The sequence below is a fragment of the Nymphalis io genome, chromosome 6, assembly GCF_905147045.1.
Source record: "Nymphalis io chromosome 6, ilAglIoxx1.1, whole genome shotgun sequence".
NCBI lineage: Eukaryota > Metazoa > Arthropoda > Insecta > Lepidoptera > Nymphalidae > Nymphalis > Nymphalis io.
Genome location: NC_065893.1, coordinates 541,150 through 555,752, shown reverse-complemented (window position 1 = coordinate 555,752; position 14,603 = coordinate 541,150). Strand labels below are relative to the sequence as shown.

The window sequence follows — 14,603 nt, the reverse complement described above, 5'->3', positions numbered from 1 at the left end:
TCAAGTATCATTCAAGGTACTCCAGTCAATTTAATATGTTTACCACGTCGCGTTGAGATCAAAGCATCGTAAACAATTTAGTAGATGATCAGCCGTTTGATGTCACCGGATACTGTGACACACATGTTATGTGGGTTTGGTAGTTATTGATAATTTTATAAATATGTTAACGGATTGAATAAAAGTTATGTTATCTATTAAATTACACGGCAGCTCTTCGTAGGCAAATTCTAAATATAAGTGTGGCCTGTGATAGCCACAAAAAACTATATCAAACACGATTGTGTTGTACGGTATTTGTTAGAAAACTATTTTTTTACAGACATGCATTGTTTTTGTATAATTCGTTAGTAAGTGGTACGAACGCGTGAATCTTAACCGATGATCGTGGGTTCAAACCCGGGCAAGCACCACTGAATTTTCATGTGCTTAATTTGTTATTATAATTCATCTCGTGCTTTACGGTGAAGGAAAACATCGTGAGGTAACCTGCATGTGTCTAATTTCACTGAAATTCTGCCACATGTGAATTCTACCAACCCGCATTGGAGCAGCGTGGTGGAATAAGCTCCAAACCTTCTCCTCAAAAAAGAGGAGAGGAGGCCTTTAGCCCAGCAGTGGGACATTCACAGGCTGTTACGGTTAGGCTTTTTTTATTTTTATTTTTATTAAGTAGTTACATTATATGGTACCTTTATATAGTACGTACAATGACTTTTACTTAAGCGATTTTGTTGTTACATATATTTATTATTTATGTATTTTAGTTATACTACATAATATACATATCAGTACTACGTTACTTCCACAAATTAGTCAGTTAAAATTCTGCAGGGAAAAATCTACGTCTTATTTTTAAATACATCAAAAATTTATAAAAGCAAAAATTTTTTTTAAAAACAAACAAAACTTATAGATATGTGCCAATAATATTTCAAGCTTCTACAATTTTTCGCTCATTAAAAATAAACTTTCGTTAAAATTTTTAAGAACAATTATGATCTTAATTTAATTTGTAATCTTATTGAGATATATGTATATACGTCGATGAAACTTATAAATAAATAGATTTCATTTGATTTAAATAACAATGTTTTTTTTTTAATAGACAAAATTATATTTTGGTGGTCTTAGTGTGAATTAATTGAAAATTAAAAAAATCATCATTAACAAATATGTTTGTTGGTACGTTCGGCAAATTTGATATTCAATATATTGGCAACGTAATTACGCTCGATGAAGCTTAACCATAACTTCGCCGAATTAGAAGTTAAATTATATTATCTGATACTTAGGTTATAGTAAATCTGACGACAGGGGCGATACGGCAATCCTAGAATCAGGTAATTTACTCTACTTCCATCAGAGTATTCAACTCTCGGTTTTCAAGGCAACAAAGTATCAAACTAAACTAATAATCTAGTGTATATTGCTATAACTAGACTGCTCCTTATTAATATTACAGATAAAAAACCTTCCTTACAAACTGCTTTTTTTATCTACATCAAATATGGACAAAAAAACGGTCAATGAAATAACCAAAAATGCTCTTAAAAATGACACATTTGAGTTTGTTTTACTAAAAGTTTTTTTTTTAATGAGTATTACAGGTTATGTATTAAAAGATAACATAAAATGATTATGTATTTGAAGTCAGTGCAGTTAACATATTTGAACTTTAAACTATGGAGCCGAAGATGTTCTACAATTGAATTGAAAATAAAATGAAAACGATTTAAAAGAATAAAGCCACCTCAAAATATTTTTAGCTTTTTTAATATTTTTCATTTTTTGAGATAACAAACGTCCATCACATCAAAGGCGAACTGGCAACTTCATTAACCTAGAACAATTCGTCTCAATAGCCAATGAAATCTGTCTTCCTGGCTATGCTAGTCTTTTTACAATTTAAGAAAAATAATCGTCTGGCTATTTTATTATTTTTTAAATATTATATATAGCAAACGACGTATAAAAAATGTATCATATACATATGTTTTCAGTTTTTTTAAATAATGTACAATTTTCCGTATCATTCAAAAAGTGTTTAAAATCCTTATTAGAAAATATATAGCATTATTATCGACAAATAGACCAGTAACGACTTTGTACTTAATAATTATAAGTCATTAAAAACAAACAATTAGGATTTTTACAAAGAAAAATCGCGAAACAATTAATTACCAAATTAAAAAAAAAACCTTTTAACACCGATGACTTGATGATGCAATGACAAACATAAAATTACGACACAAAATTAATTTATAATTAATATATTTTTTTATTTTAAAATGACGTTGTCACATCACTACACGTATAAATAGATAAATGACACATCAGGGAAAGTCATGAATTTCCGCATTCCAAAAAAGCAGGACTAAAGAGGCAGGCGTGATTAAAAACGGGCGTTTATAAAAAAAAGGTGCGGCGAAACAATGGCGGCCGCGAGCGAGTGACGCCTCAATCCGTCACGGGAGCTGTCAACTGTCACGAGGCTGTCACGCTAGGAGCTGACAGGTGTCAGGTGATACGGCGCCTTCACCTCCACCTGCTGTATTAAAAATCTAACACGTTTTACTCTTTTGTTTATGGTTAACATGTGTTAAATATGTTTTATACGCATATTTACATGATTAATTAATTTCGTTTTGTTTATTTTTGCTTATAGAGTTATATTATAAATTATGAATTTTCAAGAATAATATCAATAACAGATACAATAATATGATTTTACGGATGATAACAAATCAATTTATTAAAAACTGAACTTTAAGTGGTAACATTTAGTACCATATCGAGAAGCTATAGTCTATAGAAGTGCGTGCGAGATCTTTTTATCTAATTTATTCATTATAAAATGTAATAGAAATGACATATATAATATGCATTTATCAATATCAGTTTCGACTATTTAAAATTTTAACACGAAAATTAATATCATTTCAAATTAACGCAAAAAAAAAACAACTAAAACGGATTTCAAACAAAAATTAATAATAAAAGCACACTTGTGTCGCATAATTAATTAAAATTTATACACGTTTCCTGTCGTTTGTACTGAATGTGTAGGTGTTTAATATATGGTTGTTATCAAAGCATCAGACTTACCTATTAGCAATGACACTCATCACAAATTACGTCCGATTCCATTGAATATTTGAACTTCAAATGCAATCTTAGGATGTCGTCGTATGAAAAGGGATTGAAAGATTTGGAATTTCTACATATCGTACACTTTATGTCTGTTTGAACGCAATAAACTTATAAACCAACGAATGTATTTTTATAACATTACCAATGGACAAAGTAATTCGTGAAGGAGCTTTAATTTATTAAATTATATATCATTATAGTTTAAAGATGTCGGAAAAAAAATCATGCCGACTGGGAACTTTTTTTATAGAATAGCAAGGTGGACAAGCATATGGGCCGCCTGATGATCACCAACGCCCATAGACATTAGCATTGTAAGAAATGTTAACCATCGCTAACTTCACCAATGCGCCACCAACCTTGAGAACTAAGATGTTGTCCCTTGTGTCTGTAATCACACTGGCTAACTCACCCTTCAAACAGTAACACAATAATACCAAGTACTGTTGTTTTGTGGTAGAATATCTAATGAGTGGGTGGTAGCTACCCAGACGAGCTTGCACAAAGCCTACCTCCAGTATGTCATGCCGAATGGGAACTTTAATGACGTACGTCGTGTAAGCCAGAATTATAGTATTACGATATAAACATTTAATGTAGAGCCTTATTCTACCCGTACTAAGGATAGGTAGCTAGATCTACTACATTATTTTTAATAGTTTCACAAACACACTTAGGTAATTTATTAGTTTATTGTTATTTATTTATAATATTATGTTAATTGAGTTTGCGCCACACAGCCTTATATATTTATAGTATCTTATAGTGTATAGCCAGCTGTCGAACTCTAAGCTAACTCTGTAATAACAACGAATTATAATCGCAATTTAATTTTACCGTACAATTGAATTATTACTCTCATTGTGACAAGAAAGTAGGACGGGACGTTCATAATTGTCGTTTTGACGCACGCACACTATTTGACGCACGCACACTATTTGCGCGAATGGACTATATAAACACCTTGCCTGTCGTGCCAGGCATTTTCTGGCAAGTTGCCTCATTTTTTTACACTTTCCTCCGGTTTTGAAATAAGCAATATTTCACAGGTAATCTGTCGTCCATGTACCACGGGGACCGTGGCAGCTGTTTGGTGATCTCTTCTTAATTTATTCGAGCTCTCTTTATTTCGAATGAATGCAAAGAATGCCATTAGAGCGTTTCGGAAGAGTTATATTGCTTTATTATTTTTGTGCGTCAGACGTTTGTATGCAAGTCCATGTGTTTTTTTTTTATTATTGAGGATTAGCCATTACTTCGTTTGCGAGACTTCGAAGTAAGAAATAACTATGCCTTATCTTTTCTTATCTTTTAAATATCCACTATTTAAAAGATAACGGATTAAATTCTTAGCGCTGAATAGTCAACTGCCCAGTATACTATACTTAGTATTGTTTTGTTCTGGTTTGAAGGGTAAGTGATCTAGTGTAATTACAGGCACAGGGGATATAAGATCTTAGTTCCCAAGGATGGTGGCGCATTGACGATGTAAGCGATGGTTAACATTTCTTACAATGCTAATATCTATGGGCGTTGGTGACCACCTAACATCAGGTAGCAGTACCTACCTACCAGTAGGTAGGTATGTGTATTAGCTATTTCCTCACTCTCATGAATTAGGGCATATCTATCCAACACGAATAGTGACAATTCAAGCATAAAACCAACGACTAACATGCTTAGGTAGGCACTGGAGGGTAAATACTGCCAGCTTACAAACATTCCGCTACTACTGAGTTTTTACTGAAAAACCTATTTTTTTTTACTGTCCCGACCTGGAGCTTGAACTCATAGCCTCATGGTCTGCAGGCTTATAAGATCACCACTAAATCCCTAAATCCCTATAGCAGTTCTGATGCTTGATTAAACACTAGCCTGTTAAACCTAGAGTATTTACGTTACTATTTTTTTTATAAAATAATATTTTAATTGTGAGTCCAAATACCTAACCCCAAACTAATGAGATCAATTCTAGCACAAGTATGTTGTATTTATCTGTTCGCGTTTACAATGTCTATTTGGCAGCCATCGTTGGATCGTTGGCACCTTACGATCTCTACCTAGAGTCTAGGCATGCCTACGTGTTTGTAACGTGCATACCGAATTAATGGATACCAAAATTAAATAACAACAATATAATTGGTTATGAGTTCAACAATGACCATTAAAGGTTGATAAGATTATTTTAACCGTGTTTTATATATTCATATGCTTTCTCAATAAATGCCGCATTTAATACAAAAATATTTTTTAAATCGGTTAATGGTATTCCGAAAGTAATGCCTTAACGAACACACTGTATAATGAGATAGATAGAGCTTACGTAATCCAGTAATTCAAACACGTGGGTGGATCTTTATATGGTGGGTGGATAAGATGAGAAAGCATCACTAATTTTTCGTCAGCTTAATTTGTGTTCATAATTTTGTACTACGTATTTATTTGGAAACAAACGATAACTAACGATAGTTTACAATTAAATTAAGACATATTATATTAAACAAAATTTTAAAAGAATGAAGACGCAAAACACATGTGTAATAATGAAAATATTAATAACAAAAAGGGAGAGAGCTAATATTAAAACATAATCACTATTTCATGTTAAATTAAATAAATAATAAAATCAACAACAGCTACCATTCTTTAAAATATTCTTAATATTAAATTTATTAAGAGAGAGATGAAGTGTATCATTATTTACAAACAGTTTATTGTAATGGATAACAGTACAGTACAGTAACAGCCTGTGAATGTCCCACTGCTGGGCTAAGGCCTCCTCTCCTTTTTTGAGGACAAGGTTTGGAGCTTATTCCACCACGCTGCTCTAATGCGGGTTGATAGAATACACATTTGGCAGAATTTCAGTGAAATTAGACATCGTCAAGCACGATATGAATTATAATCACAAATTAAGCACATGAAAATTCAGTGCTGCTTGCCCGGATTTGAACCCATGATCATCGGTTAAGATTCACGCGTAATGGGTAAATATTCTATTAATAAACAAATTTATGGCAATTTAATGCATCAGTTAGCAGTGTGTGTCATAAATAAAGTTCTATCCTATGCTATTCTATTTATAATTTATGTAAATATATAGTTTCGCTAACCAAAATGAAACGAGTTTGTATCGAAAATATAAATACGTAAATGTGAAAGTGAAATAGAATGAACGACAACGATATTTCATTTCACTCTCGCTGGCAAATTGTTCATTCAGAATGTATTTTTTTGTCTCCGATCAGATTTCACGTTGATAAGAAACGTCTGTCCTGCCATTCTGTTGAGAAAGAATTATCGTTTTCATTTTTTTTTTATTGTTATCTGTGATTTATTAGCTTAATTTTTTTAAACTACTTAATAGATGAAATATACACGAGTTGTTTATTTAAATACAGTTTTAATGAGAGAATGAAAAATATGAGTAAATATTAGAATGGGTGACCAAGCCATTCTTCTTTGGAGCGATGACTTGGCGGGACCTGACTGAATGCGGCGGAGAACCGGGATAATGAACAAAGTCTATGTCCATCAATTGCGATGATAATAAATACTTAATCCCTTAGTGATCTGGCAAAAAGGACATAACATCTTAGTTCCCGAATGGTAGTAGCGTTTAAAGATAAAAGATTTCAGGTATGGCAAATATTTCTTACTGCGCCAATGTCTATAGGCGTTGGTAACCCTTTACCTTTAGGTGGCCCATTTGCCTGTCCTCCTATTATTAACAATATTATCATAACTTAGATGTTTAGGTAAACTATAAGTGCTAAAAATAAATAAAGAAAGCTCTTTTATTACAAACCGTATATTTTATATACGATTATATAAAATCTAGTTTATGACAAAAAAAATTGTATTAAAGAAATACATGAACTTTGTTACTACATACATATTTACTAATAGAAGGTGAACGTCTTTTCTTAGTCTGATATATTTATGTTTTTAAATCATTAATATAAAGAGATACCTTGTTATTAGAGTCGATATCTGAACGCATCGTAAGTACACGCGACATGAGCCGGAGGCGGTATATTTACATTACCTACTGTTAAGGAGAGGTGAAACCGTCAGCAAAAAAAATAGGTAATGCATATATATATATGTGGTTTTTGCTTAGCTTTGGAGTGAAACTTCGTTGATATTTGAATTAAAGTGCGTAGTTTCTGTATGTAAATATTTTTGAAGCAAAATAGTTTCAACATTGTCACAATTTTTTATGATGTCACTTGATATTTTTTATATTTCGCACTAATTTACTAAAAGTAGATTACGTTTATAATGTTTAAACGTAATCTTAAATATAAGCTTGTAATCTTTACACCCTTCTAAAAATACTCTCCATATTAAATCTAAAAAGATTAAATTAAAATGTCAAGGTTGTGAGATTTACGATATAAAAAACCTATTTGCATAGTAAAAAAAGCTGAGTGCAAAAACCCAGCGTGACAAAAGAATTTGAGTATGTAACATCCTATCCTATACTTAATAGCAAATTAGATATATAAAAGCTCTTTAATGCTAAGCACAATATTATTTAGTATGACTAGATATTATTACATGTTAAGCACATGAATAATATCTAGTCATACTCGCACAACACATAATCGTTCTCCAATTTATTTTTCGTGCTACTATCAATAATAAGTCATATTCACAGACCCATGTAATAATTAAAAAAATGTACATAACTAAGATGAAAGGTATTTCTTCTCCTTAAAGTATCAAATACCTCCGCCCCAAGGGCACGATATTTTTTATCGCCCCCGTAAATTGCTATCCGATAGCCAGGTCGTAGGCGCGGGCAATTAGAATCGCTCTGGTATCAAAGAAATCTCATAAAATATTTCTAAAAAATTACTAAAAAGAAAATTTCACGAAATGTAAAAAGCAAGAAGAGTAGAAGGTAGAGGCAAGGTAACCTCACAAACTCACAGTGTAACCACAGGCCCATTTGATAGTCTGTCTTTCTATTTAAATTAAAAAAAAAACTCTAATCTAAACTAATCTGACGCGATTCGTGGATACACAGACATACATACAAGTTGTTTTCTTTCACCACCGAACACGAGAATTGGAAACACAAACGAACCACATGATAAATTCGACTTCATATTCAAACCCTCGATTTTCGGGAAATATTCACTCGGTATATCTATTGGTCCACATCAGTTAACAAAATATATATTTTTAATAAAAAAGTATATCTCCCTATACGTCTTATTTTTATTTAAATTGATTATCATTTTCGTAGTAATTAGTTCTAAGCATACATGTCAATATGTTTTTCGTACATTTTCGTGCAGCACAGCAATAGACTATTGTTAAAAAAAACAATTTATTTCTAATCCACAATTACCAGAACATTAAAACATCGATAAACCCATCACTATTTATAAATCGTATCGGCTCGCGAGTGTCACGACAATAAACTATAAAACAAATCCACGTGCCAAGTCTAAAAACAAACAGATATGCAGTTAGAGCTCGTCAAGGTGTTCTGAAAGTTGTCACGTTTCAAACGTCGTTCGTTTGTTTTGGCAAACGTGGCGCCTATGAACGAGGGATGTGCGAGTGGAATTTCAATCGATACTTTAATTTTTATTAAAGAATATTTTGCAATTTAATTTCATGTTTCAAATTATATTATCAATTAATGATTATGATAAATTATCAGATACAATACTGTAATATTTAATTAGTAGTGTGATATTTATTATGACGAACACTCGCGGTTAATTTGGGTAGCTGAGATGTGAGATCCGAATGTCTGCGGAAGGAGCAGGACTGGGTGCTTTGACGCAACTTGGGAGATACCTATGTCCAGCAGTGGTATGATGATATGTAGATGGATGATAACGACAGCTCATTTAGTTAAAAAAAGTTAAGTTTAATAGTCTTAGAACTCTAACATGTAATATTTATAAATCTTTAAAACTGCTGTTGTTTTTCATTAAATATTTCTTATTTTGAATTGGATAACGAACATCCATTCCTCATTATATTTGTATTTAAATTTAGAATAAATAAACCATATACAAAAATTAAAATATAGACGTCTAAAAGTAATTCAAAAACCTATACATTTGACAAAAATAGATCATTGATTCAGTTTTAAGAGTAATATCGTTTTATCAGAGTATCTCCAATTATAGCTATAAATTAGTTTAAAAAATACTTTATGTTCTTTTGTAAGCAACATCCAACAGAGTTTTATATTTTGTCATATTATTTTGTGCGTCCAAGAAAAGAATAAAGTAATATTAAATAATTTAAAAATAAAACCTATATTGACCTATCGAAATTTATAATATACACATCGCTATTCACTAATGACCATTGGCGTCCAGGTGAGACGTCCACACATCGTTTGTGCGCCGGATTTCCGCCATCCGCTAAAACACCGTGTAATATGTGTTTGAGATAGCACGAGTGAAAAAAAGATTATGTCGACTCTGTGGGTGTATTTTTGTAATGACGGCTTTTTAGCGATGATATATCACCTTCGTAATTATCTTTAGGTAATGACATTCGATTTTTAAAATTGGAACATACGTGACTTAAAAAATAATGTTTTGTTATTTATAGCAATTTGTATCAAGATGTCAGTTATGGACTTTGAGTTAAAGACATAAAGTTCCTTTTTCATTAACAACTGAGATTGGGGAATGTAAATATTTTGCGCACCATTTTTTCCAATTTCATTTCGAAGTTATAATCTACATTTTAAGGTTTTCCGAGTTCGAGTTTAAAAATTCTTTTCATGGTTGTATCCATGTGTGTTCCCGTGTATTAATATTTTCCATCGTAAATGTCAATGACAAACAATGACAGGAAGAGAGAAATCAGTGTTTGATAAGCAATGTTTAAAGTAAGGTCGTTACGCACTAAAGTTAGTGGGGATATAACATCTTAAATCTACAGTAATATAATTGATAATTGGCCTATTAGTTACTTACAAACAACTGGTGAAATCATCGGATCTGCGGAAGAACCCATTGTTGTTACTTAAAATAAAAAGAAACCAGTCATGTATCGATTGAAAGGTTTTTTGACGCGTAATTCAATAAAAAAAACATTAGTTTAAGCAGTTATTTTACAATAAAAATGTACATAAATTCGGTGAATGTGTCTGAGATCAATAAAAAGTTGATAATGTGATTTCCATCGTACCTAGACATAATTTCTTTAGAATTTTTCCACTTTTAAAATATTTTTAAAACGATATAAAATTTCATACCGTTAGATATATTACTATAACTTATTAACATATGCCTATTCAATTATATCTGACATACTTTTCCTTAACTACCTTTATTTTTTGTATACCTCTAAATAAGTACCTAAGTCATAAATAATTTTCTAAATAATTAAGTTTGATTTTAAAAGATAAGAGCCTGCCTTGCCTTGGGTTTTATTTAAATCAACATTTTTTTATAGCTATAAAACTATAGGTACAATTTATTCAATCAATCATACATTAAGCAATAGTTTAAAACATATCAAACAATATTTTGCTCATAATTATTTATCGTTTCAAGTTATTCGATATAAGAAATGATAACGTAAGATAAGGTTAAATATTATATCGACTAGCAGGTGAGCCCGCCTCACTATCGATCTGTCAGGTAAGTGAGCCACGATTGGTCGAGCGCAAAGGTAACGCAGGTGAGTAACGCCTTTGACCAATCAGAGCACAAGGCAGAATCGTGCTGTATGAGAATAAGGAGGCGTTGTAATCCTTTGCTTTGATATTCTGTTATACCGTTGGTTTAAATTATTTATCAATTTTCAACAAAATGTAATCTAACTAACTTAGAATTTACTTTAAACGGTCCTGAGTAATGCTTATTACCTAATCGATCGGTCGAAGGTCTTAACTTATTCTGCCTACAAGTAGCTCTTTATCATATGGGTGACCAGTATTATCCCAATTTGCCAAATCATTATCGATTAATCTGTGTATGTAATATATAACATAATAACGTTCTCTTTTTTATATTTGTTAAAAAATAACGATTTATTATCACTCTTAAATTATACATATTTTATGATTGAGACATCGTTTATTACTAGCATTATGAAATGGAAAGAGACAAAATATATAATACAATGGAAATGAGTTGATATTTTTTAGTATGTATGTATATTATAAGCATTATAACCATAAAGCCGAGAAGCAAAGAGAATATTTCTGTTAAATAAAATTTTAGCTTACCTTTATCCCACATTCAGTATTTAATTATAAACCAAAACTATTCACTGCCATAACTGTTAGGGCAAACGATATCCGCCTTTATGTTAACGGTACAAGATCTATTTTATTATAAGCACATTAACCAATTTAGTTATTATATTTACTGTGCACTATAAATCCAAGATATTCGTATTGGGTTCTTCGTGGAATCATTAAATTGCGCCAGATATAATATTCCCGTTGCAATAAGGCTAGCTGTCCATCGTTGCGTAACGCTATGTAACGCAACGTTTAGTTTAAGCGTTGCGTTCACACATTGAAGATCAATGACTTTATTAATTCACATGAATCCTAGAAATATCAGTTAAATAACTTTGTATATTGTGTTATAGGGAGAAATCTTTTTAGTGGTCATTCTCCGTAATAAGACTGCTGTTCCTGCAAAGACAACTGTTGGTCTAGTGGCTAGTTTAAAAGGTCCCGAGGCCAAAAGTAGTAAAAGAAATTGCCCATTTCTGTGGAGAAATTCTCAGTTGCAGCACCAGATAATGGGCGTGAGAGAAAAAGTGCACTTCGCACACACTCATGCGCTATAATATGTAACACACACTTCTCTTAAGAAATGCTACTGTAATTCTGCTGAAATCGTAGATCAGCATCAAACAGGCGAAAAATTACGTCGGCCACGAGTTGTTACTATAAAAATGTTTTACATAAAAACAAAGAGCTAACCCATCGTGCACCGTGCTTTCATTTAATCCGTTCTATTTTTCTTTGTCAGATAAGTCATGTAATACAATGAGTATTACATGACGTCCACTCCGTAGTTGACAGTGATTGTGCATAAGGTTTTATATAAGATATATTTCATGAACAAAAAAGAGACTACACTGTTTAAAAATAACAATCTAAGTAAGCAGACTTATCTTAATAAATATCTGCCATGTTCGTTTATCCGCTTCGCATTGTTTATGAGACGTCAGCCTCGATCGGAACATTTGAAGTTTCATTGAAAATTTAACTAAAAATTGTCGCTGCTGTTAAAAATATATTTTTTGTCAGTTTAAATTCTTTTTAAATCGAGTAAAGAAAGATAAACGATGTGCAAATTACGTGATGTCATACTTGATGTGTACAAGATGTCTGAGTGTCCGAGACGTGCGTCAACAGGTACAGTCGAGACTTGGGCCAAGTTAATCATTAAATGTTTTCTATGTTCCGTATATTTCTTACATTAGCTTGTATGATATATTTTTTTATGTCGAGACCAAACACGGTCCAGCTCAATTAAAAAATGGTTTAGTTTTCCTCTTGAGAATTGTCACATTTCGGGATAACATTTATTGTTTCGTTTTACAGGTTTATGAATTAATTAATAATCTCAAAATATATGCTTATATGTATGTATGTATGTATAGATGTATATGTATACATATGAGTATGTATGTTAGTATATTACATATTTGTATTAAGTTCATAAGCTTTCAATAAATTTTAAGAATAAGTTGTTCGCACACTATGCCCGATTAATGATCCTGGCAAAAAAAACATAAATATTTCTTTTTACAGAGGTTGCCTGGAAGAGATCACTGTAAGTGATAAGGTCGCCTATACTAACTTGATGTACAACTTGTTATTATATATTATTATATGTTTGTAAATTGAGTGCAATAAAGTATTAATAAATAATAAATAAATATATGCTATTAACTTATCTTATCCATATATTTATTTATATATTATTTACATATTTATTTTATCTTAAGTCGAGATGGCCCAGTGGTAAGAACGCGTGAATCTTAACCGATGAACGTGGGTTCAAACCCGGGCAAGCACCTCTGAATTCACATGTGCTTAATTTCTGTTTATAATTCATCTCGTGCTTTTCGGTGTAGGAAAACATCGTGAGGAAACCTGCATGTGTCTAATTTCATCGAAATTCTGCCACATGTGTATTCCACCAACCCGCACTGGAGCAGCGTGGTGGAATAAACTCCAAACCTTCTCCTCAAAAAGGAAGAGGAGGCCTTAGCCCAGCTGTGGGACATTCACAGGCTGTTACTAAAATACTAAAAATTTGCTTATATAACAAATTTACGATCATTACAATTTATATTTTATGAAATGACACTACTATTTAATTGTGTTTAAAGGAACCCTATTATTATTATTTGCAAAATGCAAAGTAAATATATCAGCGAGTACTTGTAACACTTTTTGCTTTGAAATAAAAAATGTAGAAGCTTCATTCGATGTAGATACGTTTATTTATCTTTGAAAAAATGTTCTTATCGAATCCCAGAGCAATTTCTATAAGGTGCTGTCAACCAATAATGTCTTATATTCTACGTTAATAAGGGTATATAAAGTAAAACCGCTATTCGCTTAACACTTAAGTGTCTAAGAGCTTAGAGCTTAAAGTAACATTAAGAAGTGGTAAAATGTATTATTGATATTTTATTGTTTTATGATTAAATCATCTTTATTTAACTAGCAATTCAATTAGTAAGTTGTTATATAAGAAAAGTGTCACATATTTCTAGAAAGATTTGTTTAAGTTATCAAGTCTTAACTCTCTATATCAAGCGACATTAAAATTATATAAATATATAAAAAGTAATTCTATTCTTGTGTGATTTTGTCAAAGTAATTGTTTTAATAAAAATGTGATAAATTTAAGAAATAAAATAAAAATAATTCAAAAAAAATTTCATGTACCCCTGGTGGGACTCGAACCCACAATCCCCGGCTTAGGAGGCCGATGCCTTATCCATTAGGCCACAGGGGCTATATGTACTGCATCTCAAATTTTACATGTAATTATTTTCTCACAGCAAATTTATTTTAAAAGTTAATTAACCTTGAACTAAATAAAAGGCAAATTTAAACAAAGCCAAATAATATTTCTGAGAATCATCACCAAGATGTTAACGAATACTGAAGTTCCATATTTAAAATTTGAATCCAAGAATAACAAATTAGAATAAACATATACTTTTTTTATTAGAACATAAAAACAAAACAATAACAGCTTAACATTGTTTTATTTATTGTTGTATGTAGTAAATCAGGTGTTAATATAATATATAATGTATCCTATCTTCAAATAAAATATGTGGATATATCTATCAAAAATATTTTTTTTTATAGAATAGGAAGGCGGACGAGCATATGGGCCACCTGATGGGAAGTGGTCACCAAACGCCCTTAGACATTGGCATTGTAAGAAATGTCAACCATCGCTTATACA

General features: G+C 31.5%; 1 non-coding gene across 1 annotated transcript; it reads right to left on the bottom strand.

Annotated features, from left to right (window-relative positions):
* Positions 1 to 14,068: 14,068 nt before the first annotated feature.
* On the bottom strand, positions 14,069 to 14,141 carry Trnar-ccu (transfer RNA arginine (anticodon CCU)). The gene has a single exon. It is a non-coding gene; the product is annotated as a tRNA-Arg (tRNA).
* Between the last annotated feature and the right edge of the window lie 462 nt (positions 14,142 to 14,603).